This window comes from Spodoptera frugiperda, chromosome 26 (genome assembly GCF_023101765.2).
Source record: "Spodoptera frugiperda isolate SF20-4 chromosome 26, AGI-APGP_CSIRO_Sfru_2.0, whole genome shotgun sequence".
NCBI classification, from domain to species: domain Eukaryota; kingdom Metazoa; phylum Arthropoda; class Insecta; order Lepidoptera; family Noctuidae; genus Spodoptera; species Spodoptera frugiperda.
The window spans coordinates 8017741-8035228 of NC_064237.1; the positions used below are offsets into that span (position 1 = coordinate 8017741).

The 17488-nt window shown below is 33.9% G+C and overlaps 1 protein-coding gene across 2 annotated transcripts in view; it reads left to right on the forward strand.

Moving 5' to 3' along the window:
* LOC118264640 (putative inorganic phosphate cotransporter) overlaps positions 1 to 17488 on the forward strand; it is a 55003-nt gene that overhangs the window by 29112 nt on the left and 8403 nt on the right. The window lies entirely within an intron of this gene.

Below are 17488 nucleotides of genomic sequence, written 5' to 3' on the forward strand. Positions count from 1 at the left end.
TTGTTTTATTGTTGAATATGTTCAAGTCATTTAGGTACGCAAGTGCGATAGTTCGGCTAGTTAGGCAGCGACGCTATATTTGTTACTATTTCTTTTTTCTCTAAACCATTGAAGTGCAGATTAAAAACAAAAAATTATATAAACCTAAACATTTATTATTTATTGACTTATTTATTATTTATTGATATTTAACTATAACATGTCATATCAAAAGTTAAATAATATCGTCATGTTTTATAATAGGAATTTCAGACACAGGTATTGTGTACCTACCCTTACAATAATACAACTACGTCAGATAAAATAGCTATGTTCTATCACCAGTGTCATTAACTTCCTATACCATTCGATATACAACTTAATAAATACTAGCTAAAGGTTCAAAATCAAAAGAAAATCTTTAACGCGATACGTAAGGTAACAGTACCAGTCTATGTCCCACGCGTGGTAAATTTTCATTATTTGAAAACTGCTACTTTTATAGGTAAGGCAGGACAATAGAAGCATGCAGCATGTGAAATTAATCCTATGGACCATATCGCTGTAAATATTTTCTTAGAATAAAAAATATTCTACGATAATATCACAGATGTGTGAGAAAAATTCTTTCAGCTACATATAAGCAAAGACTAAAATATGAATACATAATTACATACATATTAATGTATCTATTCATTCACAAATTTTGTTAAATCAACAACAGCCTGTATTAGTTCACTGCAGAACTGATAGTTGTCCTCATTTATTTTAATGTTGCCCCACATTACAATTTTCTCCTGTGTCATGGGTGCGTTTACAAACATGTATACAATTTCACATACAAATGACACCCAAACCCAAAGCAACAATTTGTGAATTACACAAAGAACTGCTCCTTGCGGGAATTGATTCTGCTACTCGTTACACGGCAGCCAGTTGTCCAGCCTCCGCGTCAACTGTGCAGTCACTTTATTACTGTTTTTGTGTATATAGTATACTTATAAATTGTTACGTGCACAAAATACCATTTTGAGTATACATACAGACACAACTGCATACAATATTAGGTAACTGCCAATAAATGCATAGTTAATAGCTCTTTACAATTTTTATTTAGGTCTTTTATAATTGAAATGATTTAATTTCGAAATCGATACTGATTCATGTCAGGTTAATGTTTGAATATAAGTTTTGCAACATGTAGCTTAGTATTTAATACACTTAATTGTATTGTCTGTTCCGGGTTTTTGCAAAAACGTTATTTTTCCTATACTAGTTTTTATAACCGAAATTGTAACTGCCGAGGCAGGAGGTCTCCGATCGATTTGGCTATAAAATTAGGTACTGAGGACTTTTTAGTTCGATTCTCGTAGTACGCGTTTGCTTTACGTTTAAGGTAATCGAAACGAGAACATTTTCGGCGCTCTGATTAGTTGGTTTATTCCAGCCGGCCAATCAAAGAAAACTCGTACTTAGGCTTTGGATCGAAAATCCTTAACAAAAAACTAAGATAGGCTCATCTCCATTTAGGTAACAAGGAACTGAAAACATAGGTGATAAGTTTGTATTCCATTGTATAAATTGTGCACTTCTTGTCAAAAACCCTCCCGGGAATTCGAAATGGTGTTTTAATGTTGCTTAACTTACGAAAAAACATTTAATATAATGTGCTTTATTAGAAAATTCTATTAATTAATTAATTAAGTCTTAATAGATTTTTTTTAATAGGTTCTAGTTTAATTGAATAGGTCTTATTAGTGCTATTGACAGAGTTATAAATTGAATTAATAACGATATAATAATTAATTTACTTAGCATTATTATGGAAATTAATATTCAAACATAAAACTTATGACATTTAATTTACGCATTTATGAGTTAACATAGACAATAATGTCTGTCAACATCTATTATATTCTTTGTAAATATAACATTAATAGTGTTTATTATTGCAATAATTGAATTGTGTATAGTAATACTCAGTGGTCATTTTTGTGGTCAAATTCTCCCCTAGCGCCGGTCACTTTTGTGGTAAAATTTTCTGCTAGCGCCGATCGCTTTTGCCCTCATGGCATTTAATGTGTTAAGTAACCATTACATGACTCTGGATACGACAATAAGTGAATCTAGGATCAATGTAGATTTACTAAACAGTAAATTACGAAAACACGAGGAAAATGTTGATGGCACATAGGAACTAGGTACAACACATTTCTTATTTAAACAGGCATGTAAGATCTTAATGGTCTCATTAAGAGAAAATTGCTGTAATAAAATAAATATAATAATTATGCGATTAATGTCAGTGATAGGCATAGCAACCATTAGAAAATAATTTCCCTACCTAGGTATCACTGGAAAATAGTTAACATATTTTTTTTTTCAATAAAGTTTATTGGTTTTTATTGTATTTTATTTTTATTTTTTATTTTTATAGGTATATAGTGGGTATAAACCGCTCGTAAGATTAATGTACCTAAAACAAAATAAAATTAAGAATAAATATGTTGTTGATATAAATTATGGAAGTGCGTGAATGTTATTTTATAATAGGTATAAACAAAATATAGAAAAGCATAAATATTATTGCATATTTATATTTGCAACGCTGAAAATTTTCCGCGCTTTAACGAGTAGTAAAGATAAATAAATACACATGAGACAAGTACGTAATTGTTAAGTGAAGTATTTAAGTATAAATTAACTTAATATGGTTGACAAGCCTAGTCATTTCTTAGATTTATAAAATGCTGTTCAATAAAAAATAATATGAAATATGTATTGTTAACTTAGTTACGTAACGGTTATGAATTATATTACACTTATTACTTGTCGTTAAACAAGCAAGGTTATGGTATTCAATTCCGCAAAACTTATGAGTGGGATAATAATACTAAAAAAACTGTTTATATACAATGAAATACATGTATTAACTTTACTTTGTTTACTTTCGTGGGGTAAAATAACCATAAAATTTTAAAGATGGACCAGTTACTTATATCTATTTTTCTGCTAAGTTTTATCCAAATTCATTTAACACATTGAACGCCGTGGTGGTCACCGGTGACCGACGTTAGCGGAGGATTTGACTTAAGTGCCAAAAAGGTGTAAATTATTTCATTACATATTAAGGGCTTGTTTCACAATGTCTGGATAACCGCTATGTCCCAGATATATTTGAATTAAGAACGTAATTAGTATGAATTATCTGTCACATAAGATCATCGGGTATTTATATGAAGATGGTGAAACAGGGGGTAACTGTCATAAATATTAAGTTGAACATAATATGTTACATTTACATTGTAAGTTACAATAATAAACAACCATATTTGTTATTTACGAGTATCTACATACTTACGGCGTTTTAATTACAACGGTTTTGTAAATATGGGCAAATGACACTTAATTAAATCATAAATTTAAAAATGAATTAAATATTTTCCAAAATATTTTTATCGTTCACTTTTAAAGGATTTCCAGTCTATCAAAAAGTTATAAAATATGTCATTATTTTATCCTGTTTTCAAGGCTGCAACTGAAGCAAGGGCCTTGTCTTGTTGTAATAAAAAACTTTCTATAATTTTACATAATTTATTTTTATATTTTTTGCCTTTTTTATTTAAGTATGTTTCTATTGTTTTAGTTTTATAACTTATTATTTATATTTCTTTATTACTTATTATTATCTATTGATATAGATTACTAGTAATTTACTTGTAATTAAACAAAGGAAAAAGCTAATTAAAAATATAACTTAATTATTTATAAAACAATATGCGGAGTGCATATTGTTTTATAAATAATTAATTATTTATTTATATAATACTTAATTATTTATAAAACAATATGTACTCCTACTTAGATTTAAACAGCGATTTATTATTTTAAAATTAAGCTTAACTAAATTTTCTATGGGCTTTCAAATTATTGATAAAATTTGTATTTAAAAAAGTATTTTAAAGGGGATATACCACATAATATACCCAAATTCCGATTTATCTTTATTTTGCATAAACTACTTACATATTTTTATTTTAAGTTCCATTAGTTTTAACCGTGCAGTATAGTCAGCTTCACTACTACCTCAAAATAAAATTTATCTATATTAATTTTCTTAAAAATATTACTATAAGTACCTAATCTACTAGAGTTGTAACACTTTGCGTAAAAGATATGTCGATATCGATACATATCGAGGAAGCGAGTAGTAACACGTAATTATCGACAACAGTTCATCACCTAAGTCGGCAACTTTCGTAACGCGGCCTTCCTTTCAGTTACGATCACATCTCTTCCTGCATGCTAAATATATATATTATATATATGTATACAATAGGTATATTTATTAAATACATAGTAGGTATATAGCTGCTTGGGTTTTATGCTCTATTACAGATAGATCGTTATGTTTTTTGAAACTTTTAACTTGAAACTAGTAATTAGCAAAAAGGGTTAACTTTTTTCCAGTTAACTTCTAATGCCATGTTCATAAGATTTATATCATATAGTATATTTTTTTCTGTTATTCTCGTGTTTGTTTGCCTGATGGTTAGACAATAGCGTAAATGTGACTATTATATGAAGTATATATAATTTTATAAAATATATGATCTCTACATGTAGCTGTTAATTTAAATAGCTTTAGAAAAAAATAAAAAACACTATATAATAAACACTTTGATTTGAAGGAGTAGTTCAGAAAAATGTCAATAAATTTTAGAAAATCTCCGTTGTTTGCTCGGTTAATCCCTTAGCAAACCAACACAGAAACATCAGATCAAGCTATAATTGAAATGTATTCATATCATACTACATCTAGTTACAAAATTAACATAACACTCATTACGATTACTTCCTCTAGCTAATTACATAATCCATTAACCATTCATAAACACTCTTTATATAACTTACGACACTGCATTAGAATATTTTGCAAATATTTGTTGTCCAATGTCAAGACCGTTTTTGTTTAAACTATGATGATCACATTTGTATTGTTTATTATCAGAGTACAATGAACTTAGGAATGTGATTATCTTTTCCTTTATCCTTTCTTTCGTGGCCCCATGATTGGATTTTGTCTTATGTCGTGAATGCACAAACATTATAAATTACTTAGATCTGGCAAAACATCATTTACACGTGTGTATTATACCTTATGGAGAAATCTCTTATGACTTCATTTAAAACATTTATTTGTTATCATCTTGGCTGACAATATATGTATAAATGAGCGAAATAGGCCCAGTAGTTAAACCAAAAAGTGCATTATTCTCTCTGAGCTAATTTGAACACTCTTTACAAATCCGGCATTATAACAGCCGCGCCGCATGTTCGTAACATTCCTAGACAACCTATAACATTGCAGCTCTTCGGTGGTCAATATTTTGTTAGAAAATATATATATTTTTTAATTATCTTCGGTTTTTGTTGAAATATTTAGTTGTATCGTGCTTCTGTGGACGAGTACTACTTGTAGTTTCATTTAAATCATATGAGTGATCATACTGTATGAATAATGTTATGTGCGGGAAGCATACCCAAATGACCCACCGCTGCATCAACTGTACAGTCAAACCAATATTATAAATGCGAAAGTTTGCGAGTCTGTCTTCACTCTTCATATTATGTACAGTATGTTATTTTCCATTCTGATGTTTTGAATTTCAGCTGTTCAGGAACAAAGAGTACTCGTAATACATCATAATAGCAACACCGTTTTAAACTGGTGCACTGTCTTCAAACTATATGCTTGGACAGATGGGAAGTTTAAAGTCATTAATGCACCTCATGATTAACGGTCAGTTATAAAGTATAAATTAATATTACTTAGTTGCTGAATTGTATGTGTATGTATGGAAAGCCGAGACGTGTTATTTTGTCAAATTTGTCGGAAAATTCGATGCGCAGGATGGGCGTAGCGCGTAGCACACGCATGATATCGGAGTATGTATTTGCACATGTATGTTTAAAATTATAAAGGGAGTTACGTTTTCTTTATTCGTTATAAAGTAAAGACAAAGTGACTGCGTCGTTGGTCAAGTGGTCGTAAGTGCGACTGCTGGACGAGGGGTCTCTGGTTCGATTGCCGGGTCGGACAAAGTATTACTGGGCATTTTTTGTTTTCAAAAATTTGTCAGTAGTAGCACGAAGCCTGGAATTGTACTCAGTATATGGCAATAGACTCAACTCCTATTACATGGGACTTGCGCAACACAAATGGTGTAAAAGTGGGTTTACCCCGAAGGGTTAGGCAGAGGTGTACATTACGGCACGTTATAGGAGGCGTGACGGTGCATATTATGTTCCACAAAGTCTTGGAAAGGCCAAGTGACAGTGAAAAATTTAATCGTATATATAATCTTGTAATTAAAAGTAGCTGTATACTGGTATTTTGGTATTTATTTACGCACTTAACGGAGTAGTTAACAAAAATAGATACATTTTAATACTTGATTCTCTCGTTTATTCATTAATTTGCATAACATGTTTATATTATCATAGTGTATAAAATATATTTAAGGGGTTAACAGCCTTAGTTTTGTTTCTATTGATATGAAAATTTACTTAATTAACTACGAATAGCTGCATATTAAGAGTTACCTACACATCTTTTCTTATTTTATTTTAGTAAGTTGCTGCGTACGTGTTGCACATCTCATTTATGATTGTTTTATTAAAGTCATTTGTGTTGATCAAGTTAAGGATTACATTCTTCAGTATAAGCATAAGCGGAACATTCTTCAGAATAACTATAATTTGTCTCTCTCTCTTTCAAACAACAAAAGCTAAAATCCTACTAATATTATAAATGCGAAAAGTTTGTATGTTTGTTTGTTTGTTACTCCCTCACGTCAAAACGAAATTTGGAACAGGGGTAGATTATGGGCTGACAAAAATATAGGCCACTTTTATCCCAAGGAAACGCGGGCGAAGTCGCTGACAGAAGCTAGTCTTAAACACATACCATAGTAACTTATACGGAGGCGATCTAATCTGTAAAAGCGAGCTAAAATGTAAAACCGGTCTTAATTATAACGCGTGCTCTCAATGTTGCCCCGATTATTGAGACCGACTTTTCCGAACAGAAACATCAATTTTCTTAAACTTAATTCTCTTTATCGTTATGTCCTTGCTTTCTTTAGAATTGTTTTTAATTGTTTTCATTGCCCGTTTATAATATCTTTTAACACGTCCTCATGCTTTGAAGTAGGTAACATTTGCATATAGATGTGAAAACTAGAATTTTCAATTTTCATTACCGTCTCAATTGTTTTAAGCTAGGTAGTATCTAGGTAGTAGTATCCTTAAAATCATCTACTAAGTCTGAAAAATACTATGCTGAAAACCACATTAAAATAGTTTCTTACAAACGCGAAATAATCGCGCAACATACTGGTCAAATTGAGAACCTTTTTTTTAAGTAGTTTAAAATGTCTACCTATTATGTCTCTAAACGTAGTTACTATTTGCTCTCCTTCAATGAAAAAATTGTTTCCAAAAAATATCGTTCTAAACTGAACACAACTACAAACTTTACTTAACAAGAATCTAAAGAAAACTAACCAAATAACAATTTTCCATGCCTCATGAAACACATACTCAAATCGCACACACGCGTCACGACCACCCACGAGGCAGTATCTTTCCATAAAACAAACTAGTCCATTTATAGTTAAAATGTAAAGCACTATGTCGGCATTTGTAGCATACTCGTATGTCAATAGGGATATAAATTGCAAATTGTCACTTAATATACAATTATCTTATAACGCTAGACGATAATAATTAGTGTCACGTTTCAATCGCTTGAGTGGTGCCGCACGTGACCGCCTTGCATTGTGGATCTATAAGCCTTATGAATAGATCTGTATCAGAAAACATCAATGGGAGGTTTTATCTAGTTGTTATAGCTTCACTGTCTGATTAAAGAATAGACATGTTTTGTTTTGAATGTTCAGAAATAGCGTGGTGTATAAATAGAGGTTTTTGAGTTTGAAATTTGTAAGTTAGAGGCGCTGGTGTCGCTTTAAGTCCGCTGGCCTTCAATTCGGTGGTAATGGTTAAATAACCTTTGATTAGTACTTATTTAAAAAAATGCTACATTCATACAAGGAACTACTCACTAGGTACTTATTAAGACAATAAGTGATTCAATTATGTATTAATGAACAAATCTCATTGTATATTTTAGCATAATATTTACATAAATGAGAAACGTGTAACACCATGCTTTACTAATGATAAGTGTGCACTAGAGATTTCAAGTAAATCTATCAATTATTCAAATGTAAACCTCATGTAATCATCATTTAATTTTATATCTGTAGTCAGAAAAAGTAAGAACTAATTTAGTACTAAGTTTCAAAAGTTAAACATACACAATTATACATGTCCTTTACAGTTATAACGTTATTAAAATAATCTCTACACAAAACAATAATAGGGGTTGAGCCTATTGCCATATACTGGGCACGATTCCAGACTCCGTGCTACTACTGAGAATATTTCGAATACATCGATAACCAAAACCAGCAATACTTTGTCCGACGCGGGAATCGAACAGCAATCGTAATATTATAGTCAAGGTAACGTTTCTAAGAAAGTAAAATTTGGAAAAATCACCAGAAAAAATGAGAAGTAGGGCGGGTCGCAATTAAGAAAAATTCAATAAACAATGTTTGTTTATATGGAATCTCGTGTATTTGTGCAGATTTCTCGATAACCTTGGCATCACTCTTCAAGAGTTTTCACACAGGATGCAACATGCAACGCCATTGTACTAATAGCATGCATTACATTTTTGTTGGAAAACTACGGAAAAAATATGTAGGTATGTGTTCAAAGAACGCATTGCTATAGCTGACACGAGTGACACACCTCTTTATTTACTTAAAGGAAAACATGGCATAACATAAAGTCCGTTTTACCCGCGAACAGGTTACCGGGGCTCCGGCTCAAAGCAGGAGAAGGAACGGGGTGATTTTTAGTCAGTAAGAGTCTGACAAACCCTCTCGCCTTACCCAAGGCGGGAGAAGTCATTGGATGATTTTCCCCCCTCAAAAAAGGGTATAAGCAGAGGTGCACGAATACCTGTTTTCCATCGTCCAATGTTACAACTCTCATGTCATTAGGCTATGAATCTTGCTATTATGGTCATACTATAAGTGTCACGTCACTTTTCGAAAGAAAACAATTTTTTTTCGAAAACATTTTCAAGAACATTTCTTGTTCGGGAGTACCGATCAGTAGAGGCTTGTGTTTACTAGACCAACGAGGCAGTTGATAAAAAAGATGAAGAAATCCTTTTATAACGGTATAAGTCTACGAAATAATTAACATTAAACTAAAAATACGCAAAAACGTTACCTAAGTATAGTAATGAAACAAGTGTTTTGTATTAAGTCGTTTGTAATTCGATTCACGTAATATTTTCGTGTTCGCAAAACTCGACTTTATACAATAATAAATTGAAACGAATTTCAAGTGCATTCATTGAACACTATCACTAATTAAGCGTAAAACGTTTGATCTCCGTAAAATTAATTTTGTATTGCGATCAAGTTTAAACCATTATCAGAAGTCAGGTACAATTCTGAGAAAATTGCAAATAGTTTCATGATTTGTAACCTTTTTGATCTTGATTAAAAACAATTTACTCTTTGTGTTATAAAAACTTTTTGCTCTGTCATTGCTAGATAATTAGGTGTTACAATTCGAGTGTTTTAGAATTGTTCAATAAAGCTTAAAGTAAACAATGACTTGCCCTTTTAATCGTTTCGTAGGTAAATACTTCATTAATTTTAACTTTAATTATAGTAAACATCCAAATTAACTAAAAAACATGGTATATTAATGGAGAAAAGCTATACTAGTTTCGAGTCACAGCGCATAATGCTCATAATTAAGAGTTCCTTTGTGTCTCGAAACTAGTAGAGCGTGATTTTCTTAGTTAATTAAGTAACTCACATTACAATTTTTATAGAAATGTAGTAAACATACAATTTCTAAAAATCGGATTATTTTTATATTGTTAAGAACAACAGCGATTGTAAATTTTCATTGTCGCCTACTCAGTACTTAGAGTTAGATATCTACTTGTACTCAGTTTGCGCGATGTCGTTTGATTTACGGCATCAAGGTGAAAGGGACCGGCAGAACGACTCTCTTGCAGCTGATAACCAATTACTGCGCGTTCCTTAGTTTCCGCACGATTAAGGTCTTAAATCGTAGGTCGTTTCTATTGTCTTAATCTGAAGGTGAAAGTGTTTAGAGCTTGGGTGCGAAATGGTTGTACATTACCATGTGGGAAGACAGTTGTTACTTGTAATACAAGATAATTTGACTTATTAGAGAAAAGTTTTTTTTTATAATAACTGTCGCGAGATATACTACATTAACTAAAAATCAAGGTTTATTCAAGTTAATTAATAGAGAAAAGCTCTACTAATTGCTCGCTGATCATGATGAAGAGTCCCTCTGTGACTCGAAACTAGTAGAGCTTTTCTCCATTAATTTACGTGAGTACCTACACCGTGATTTTTAGTAAGAGAAAATCTTGTTGAATCTTAGAGGAACAACAGTTGTATAGTATTTACTTAAATAACTTTAAGGTAGAACGGGAATTGTATCAAATTGCAGCAATCGATCACTCAGGTCTTAACCATTATACGGAATCCGAACAACGCATCAATACCTCCAGTCTATCAACATTAAGTAAAACTGAAAAGTGGCAATTATGCAGAGTATCCAATAAAACGCGGCTCAACTTACGGCTTCTTGGAAAGCTGCGATTTAATGCGTTTAAATTACAATGTGTCTCGAGCCGCGAAACCACCGCCAGCCTGTCTAGCTCTGCAGACCTGTTTGGCAGCTCAGCAGCCATTGGCCGGTCGCATCGTACGACGGAATCCACTCATCCACTTCGGGCTAGGACACAACACTGCGATATGAGAACGCAATGCAAAACGCTGTCGTACAGCAATGAAATGCTATTACATTCTGGGAAACTACACTATTTGTTTTTTTTTTGTTAAAAACTTTGCCCCATACTAGGATTTTTTCCTGTGTCGTGGGTGCGTTTACAAACATATAATTCCACATACACATGACACCCAGACCCGAAACAACAATTTGTGGATCACACAAAGAGTTGCTCCGTGTGGGAATCGAACCCGCTACACGTTACACGGCAGCCAGTTGCCCAGCCACCGTGCCAACCGTGTAGTCATCTATCTACTATCAGGACAGAACAATTAATTAATTTGTCCACTGTTACAATACGTCAGAAATTTCCACAATACGTTGTATGGTGTCGCAGATTTTTGCGGTACGGCGTCGCAACGCAATGTTGTGTCCTCACCCTTTGATAGAAACTTTTTCGCGGATCGATGTAAAAACGACCAGTTCTAACGAGTTTCTCGATACCAATGCCGAATTAGGCAACTGACTTGACAGGAACGTGCGTTTCAGGTCCATATTGGTACGGCTTAATGATCCGAGTCGATTGTGGACAGTGCATACGTCACTACAATTCGGTGTTAGATCGACAACCGTCAACGGGAATTTTAACGGCCGCGCTTTGATCTGTATTCTATGAACGGTGACGGAACGGAAATTATAAAACCGTTTTTGTTTGACGATGCATCATCGGCGTTGAGGTTTGTTGTGTACTTTTTATGGACGTATCACCTGATGACACTGGGACATTTGAAACACCAGAGGCGTAACAAGTGCGTTGCCGGCATTTTGAGGGTTAAAAATTTAAGACTTGTTGGGGAGTCGGGGATTGGGAAGATGAGGAAGGTGGGAATCGGGCCTCCGGTAACCTCACTCACACAACGCAAGCGTTGTTTCACATCGGTTTTCGGAAAAGCCGTGGTATCACTCCGGTCGAGCCGGCCCATTCGTACCGAAGCATGGCTCTCCCACACTTCGACTACTTCGAAATTACATTTTATTTTGCATTCTTTTAGTAGGTAGTAGTACCTACTTATAAAGGAAGCCTGGATCACATCTGTCACAGAAGTGACATTGAAATGATTTCTAGCTTTGTGCAGTATCACAATACAGGCTAGGTCTAAAGGTATGGTGTTACACGTGATCCATTGTCATACAGTATTCATGCAACTGTAGAATTTCCTCATATGCATCTGTTGACGTGAATATTCATGATTCCCATAAACGTGGAAATTTTAATACAATTTGTAAATCATTTTAATAGTACTATGATTTAATGATTTGTTTATTTACCTGTTATGTAGACATAACGATATAAGAGTGTAGTATAAAGACATAGGTATGAATGTTCATGCCTTTCCTTTAGATGCAGACAACATTACAGACATAATTTACAAGAATTGATTTATTGAATACAGTTTATCTTGATGAAGAGAACCCTAGACACCAACGCAAAATTTTCCGCACGACCATCAATAGAAGTCAATTCAGCGAATTATTAGTCTTCCTAGATGAGCAACACCAATTACACCTACACCGCGGTTTCCCACAAAACGTCCAATAATGTCTAGGCAAGCGTAGTGTAGGCCTCCAGCCCGGTGGAGTGACGATATCCGCAAGGTGGCTGGTAGTGGTTGGATGCGTTGAGCTGAAGATTGAGCTCAGTGGCGTGCCATTGGAGAGGCCTATGTCCAGCCGTGGGCGAGAACAGTAGGGCTACTCCGGTTCTCGAATGCGAAGTTTCGTCCGTAGGTTTTATTGATTTACTAATAGAATTACTTAAAATAACGTTTTATTTTTAATTTCATATCAAAACCTATTTATTTATCTTCATTTCATTCGTTCATTTTTGTTCACGAAAGTTCGCAATAAATAAAATTGTAGTATGCAATCTGCGAAGTTTTTTCGTTCGTTCGTTGAATTAGAGTAGGCCCCCAGGAACAGACGATGATGATGTCCAATAATACCCTCATTAAAGTACTTGTGGAGATCAGCTTAGAAACAATAATTAGGTATTTAATTACTTTAGTATTCACGTGGAAAGTGTTGTGTTGATATTTTATTCAAGACAGGATTGTTTTAACGCCTAGTTTATCCACCTCAGCTCGTTTAACAATTAGTGTGTCAATACATGCACTTGGTTAACGCAAATGGATAATTACTGGCCACTTAACTACCCATTAGACGCAGCGGATACTTATCTTACACGTTCCTTTTAATAAAAGTGCATTTTTATAAAGTTCTTTATAAGTAGGTATTTAAGATTTGAAATATGATAGAAAAAAATAGCAGAAATTAAGTCTAGATGAGAAAGCAAAAAAAACATAACGATAAAACACCAGAATATGTATTTGTATATAGAGCTGTATGTATAAGTAGTGACATAGCAACAATTTTATAGAATTTAGAGTCTTAAGCAGTTCCTAACTTAACTAGGTATTTAGGAAGGATACGAGTATGATAGGCGTCATATGCATGTGAAATTGTATGTTAGTAAACTGACCCACGACACAGGAGAAAATCCCAATGCGGGGCAATGTATTTTTTAAAGAAAGAAAGATTTTAGTAGAGGCTCTTGTGCTAAACATTATCAAAGGATTAATTAAACCATCTCATACGAATCTCTAACCAAGTTAACCGCGTTTCAAAGCAGTTATACACTAGTTATAATCTGTTAACATCGGATCAGAGCGTGTCCTGCTCCCAGACCCGTCACGAACGAATGCCCAACAATGCGATGACAAACGGACCGATCGTAAGTTATTATCAACAATTTATACCTCATTTGATGTCTGTACCAGTGTGGCCATTGTCCGTATTTATAAAGAGGTACATAATTGTAATTACTTATGACTTTTTGTCTCTTGATGTGTGGGGCTAGTCTGAAATGCAATTTTAACTGATAATTTAATGGGTGCTGCCTCGTTGGTCGAATGGTCGCAAGTGCGACTGCCGGACAAGAGGTCTCAAATTACGTGCCGTAATGTGCATCTCTGCCTACCCCTTGGGATAAAAGGCGTGACGTTACTACTATGTTGGGTAAAATTAAGGACTTTATCCTAGTAAATAGGATAATGTAATAAGGTTTTTAATTGTTCTAAGGAAAGGAAAGCGTTATTATCACTCGCACATTACCCAAAGTAAACAATAAAATCAGGGGATAGGTTTCTTATTAGGGATCCTTTCAAGAAAAGGTTTACTTAGTAATATATTGTTTTCCAGCACATAGGTACTAAGTAGGTAGCAGGTGACATTAACAAAAATGCATTATCACACGTAATGACATAATTCTTTTAATCTCCTTGACATTCCTTGAGAATGGTAGCAATTATATCTTTTGTTTTGCTTCGACCCGTTAGAAATGTATGACGCACGTTTCCTGCAATTTTTTTTTAATGTCTACAAATAATTCCGAAGTTTTAAGGCGTTCAGGAAGTTCCGCGTCGTACCACATTGTGTATTGTTATTTGATACCTATTGTTTAGTTTTAAATTGTGAGTTATTTTAGTTGTCAGTTTGCAAATGTGGGTCTGGGTAAATTGTCAAAATAATGCCTTTTAATCCACATATTACAAATTATTCAACTATGTTCTTAAAGTTCTATTGTCGTCATTTTTTGTATCATATAGAGAAAACGGTGTCGTATTACCGAACAATATAAAAATGTGATTTATTTATGGAATAAGCTGGTAAACGTTCTGACGGATCACCTGATGGTAAGCAATCGCCGTCGCCCTTGACACCAGAAATATCAGAAGCGTTACAAGTGCGTGGCCGGCCTTTTGGGGGTTAAGAATTTAAGGCTTGTTGGGCAACCGGGGATTGGGAAGATTGGCAAGGTGGTAATGGGGCCTCCGGTAACGTCATTCATACAACGAAACATAATGCAAGCGTTGTTTCACGTTTTTCGGTTCGGTTTTCTGTGAGACCGTGGTATCACTCCGACCGATCGTGTCGATCAATTCGCGCCGAAGCATGGCTCTCCCAAAAATTAGCACACCAGAGATCGATTTGAATGCCATTTGTTATTGTATTATGCACCAATTCATTCAACATTACACTGCTTTTGTTACCAGATTAAACATAATTATCACAAAAAAAAAACTAATCTCTATACAGGTTCACCGGTTTCCACCTGTTCTAAATTCTATAGTAAAAGGTCATTAAACCCTTTGGGCAGGGTTTTGCTAATCGGGCGGCGATCAGAACATTATGTTCTGTGACCTGACATTGCATTCAACCACAGGTCAATGCATTTTTCTAACAATATCTCGACCGATGGTAACCCTACGACATTGAAAGAAAACGGTTTCTGTTCCATTGCCAAATCACGGATAACTTAACAATGGCCAAAACTTATGTTGTCCCAAGAAAAACAGTGCGTACACAGTCAAATAACTGAAAAGTCACAAGAATCAAAACGAATTGGGCAAATTTAAACTCTGTTGCTAACATGATTAAGTATGTTTTGCCTTGATTTTAGGTAGTGTTGAGAATAATATTATAGTGTTTTGTTTTTCTTATAGTTGGTTATTGTGAGCAACTGTAGCGATTAATCGTCAGTTACTTAATGGCTATTGGTGACTTATTTGTCACTAGTATGCTGTAATGAGGTTGGGTTCAAACTTACGGGTGTTATCAGTATAAGTAGGATAATAAGTTACGGGTATCAAACATTAATATGCTTCTCACAGAAAGTAGAATTCTTCAGATGTTAGTGGTAAATTAGGAAAGAAGGAAGAAGAAAGTAACTAGCTACCGCACTCAGAGACATTTAATGATTACTTAAACTATTCCTTAGTAACGATTTCGCACCGAAAAGAATTGCTAAGGATTGGGTTAAGTTACCATTAAATTACTCTGAGTATAGTAACTTTTCGTTTATTTATAAACAAAAAACATAAATCATAACGACCTTGCATAAAAACTTTCAATAAAATTAAATACTTTTACTAACCTAATCTTAAAAAATAATTACTGGCCGTAATAAACGTCAAAATATCTAGTAAACAACCATACAGTTCCAAATTCCAAATACAAATTACAAAACGAACAGATAGGTAAGTAAGTAGGATAAACAAAATGACTAATCGAGGTTAGCAATCGGTCTCGTTAAAATTACATAAACACTAACATGGATTGCATAACTTAACGAACATTGCACTTGTAAATAAACAAAAAATAAAAAACACATTACAAAAAAGGACGTCAACTTTCTAGTCGTTAGTCAGCAAATAAAGTTTATTTTTAAACTGTGGTAGGTATGTCAAAAGACTTACTTATATTGTGGTCAATAAATTTTATGATCGCACAACGTTACGCCTTTTATCCCCGAAGGGGTAGGCAGAGATGCACATTACGGCACGTAATACCGCTATACAATGTACACCCACTTTTCACCATTTGTATTATAAGTCCTATGTAATATGGGGTAAGCCTTTTGCCATAATTATACTGGGCACAATTCCAGACTCCGTGCTACTAGGTACTGAGAAATTTTCGAAAATCCGCAAGAAAGGCAAGTAATAATTTGCCCGACCCGTGAATCAGCACCTTGTCCGGCAGTCGCATTTATGATTACTCGACCAATGAAGCAGTCATATCATTTTATGATAGGATCGGAATATTCCGATTGCACAGTCCTGTGTTCGGATATTTACGCAATTGAGTGCATTCCTTATTTCATTTCGCTAAGGAGGTTACGTAACAAAGTCAAGGTTAAACTCACTTATACCACTTATGCTGCCAAAACTTAGCACTTTATCTTCCTACAATCAAATAATAATGGTAGATATACATTTAATTAACAATCTGAGCAATTTACTTCAAATTGTAACGTTAATTACGGCACAAAAAAATATTCGTAACAAGATATTTTTTGCGTGCGTAACATTCATTATTCTCATTTGTCGGTCATTAATTTAGTACTAGACGTAAATAGTTAAGAATTTAGAATTAACGTGGTACATGCTAGTAGCAATAACTTTACTTAATAGTTGCTCTTATGCAAATCTGTAACGAGGTTGCAATTCGAAACGCTAGTAAAAAATTGAGGCTGAAACTATGGTCTGAGTCTAGTTTGTAGGCAGTTTTAAAATAGCTTTGCAATGTATCTATACTTGATGGAGTAGTAGGAACAATCAGCTCTTCTTGCTAATGAAAGGTTCAAACTTCACATATTATCATCAACAGCTTATAGTCAATGCTGACGAAAGGCCACTTCTCACATGGAAAAGATTTGCGCATTAATCACCACGCTTGCTCAATGCGGGTTGGCGATTTCAAACTTATAATAAAATTAGAAATTATAAGCCCAAGTTTCCTCACGATGTTTTCCTTCACCGTTTGTCAGTGGGACACATAACTTGGAAAATCATATTGGTACTTACTTGGTAGATTTCGTATAGTAATTAGCTTCAAACTACCCCTATACTTATTATACTCTTGGGTCCAAGCTAAGCTTTTTCCATTTTATTCAAGAGTTGGTTATATACGAGGATCGAACTTTCGGCATGTTGCACAGTTTCTGTTTACTTTAACCACTGCA